The sequence below is a fragment of the Bos indicus x Bos taurus genome, chromosome 20, assembly GCF_003369695.1.
Source record: "Bos indicus x Bos taurus breed Angus x Brahman F1 hybrid chromosome 20, Bos_hybrid_MaternalHap_v2.0, whole genome shotgun sequence".
Taxonomy (NCBI): domain Eukaryota; kingdom Metazoa; phylum Chordata; class Mammalia; order Artiodactyla; family Bovidae; genus Bos; species Bos indicus x Bos taurus.
In genome coordinates, this window is record NC_040095.1 from 20,733,197 (window position 1) to 20,734,448 (window position 1,252).

General features: G+C 38.5%; 1 non-coding gene across 1 annotated transcript; it reads left to right on the plus strand.

Moving 5' to 3' along the window:
• Positions 1–439: 439 nt before the first annotated feature.
• On the plus strand, positions 440–543 carry LOC113879298. The gene has a single exon (XR_003507273.1). It is a non-coding gene; the product is annotated as a U6 spliceosomal RNA (small nuclear RNA).
• Positions 544–1,252: the final 709 nt, after the last annotated feature.

A 1,252-nucleotide genomic window follows, 5' to 3' on the forward strand; every position in this document is an offset into this window, starting at 1 on the left:
ATGTTCATTTATACACTCTCCTCCTAGAAGAGCACAAGTTTTCCTTCTAAACTGTGGGAGTTGGGACTATCCAAAGCTGCAATTTAGGGTCAGGGAGCAGGATACTGAATAGCTTTTTGAGGATCTTTCTATCTGAGATTCTTCTATAGAGTTTACAAAAAGGAGTCTGAGAACATGTTTGTCCTGGGCCTGTGTGTGTGTGTGCTCAGTCACTAAGTCGTGTCCAACTCTCTGTGATCCCTTGAACTGTAGTCTTCCAGGCTCCTCAGTCCATGAGATTTTCAAGGCAAGAATACTGGAGTGGGTTGTCATATCCTCTTCCAGAGGATCTTCCCAACCCAAGGACTGAACCTGTGTCTCCCACGACTTCAGCATTGGTAGGTGGATTCTTTACCACTGAGCCACTGGCTTAGTTCATATAATCAAAACCTTATTGCATGCTCACTTCAGCAGGGCATATACTAAAGTTGGAATCATACAAAGAAGATTAGCATGGCCCCTGTGAAGGATGACATGCAGATTCATGAAAAGCATTCCATACTTTCTGAAGCTCCAGACATTATAAAACTCTTAGAGGAAAACATAGGCAGAACACTCTTTGACATAAATCACAGCAAGACCTTTTTGACCCACCTCCTAGAGAAATGAAAATAAAAGCAAAAAATAAACAAATGAGGCCTAATGAAACTTAAAAGCTTTTGTATAGCAAAGGAAACCATCAACAAGATGAAAAGACAACCCTCAAAAGAATGGGAGAAAATATTTGCTAATAGAGCAACTGACAAAGGATTAATCTTCAAAATATACCAGCAGCTCATGTAGGTCAATACCAATAAGACAAACAACTCAATAAAAAAATGAGTGGAAGACCTAAATAGACATTTCTCCAAAGAAGACACACAGATAGCCAACAAACACATGAAAATACACTCAACATCACTAATTATTAGAAAAATGCAAATCAAAACTAAAATGAGGCATCATCTCACACTGATCAGAATGATCATCATCAAAAAAATTCACAAACAACAAATTCTGGAGAAAATGTGGAGAAAAGGGAACCCTCTTACACTGTTGGGAATGTAAATTGATATAGCCACTATGGAAAACAGTATGGAGGTTCTTTAAAAAACTAAAGACAAAGCTACCATATGACCCAGAAATCCCACTACTGGACATATACCCAGAGAAAGCCACAATTCAAAATGACACACGCATCCTAATGTTCATTGCAGCACTATTTACAATAGTC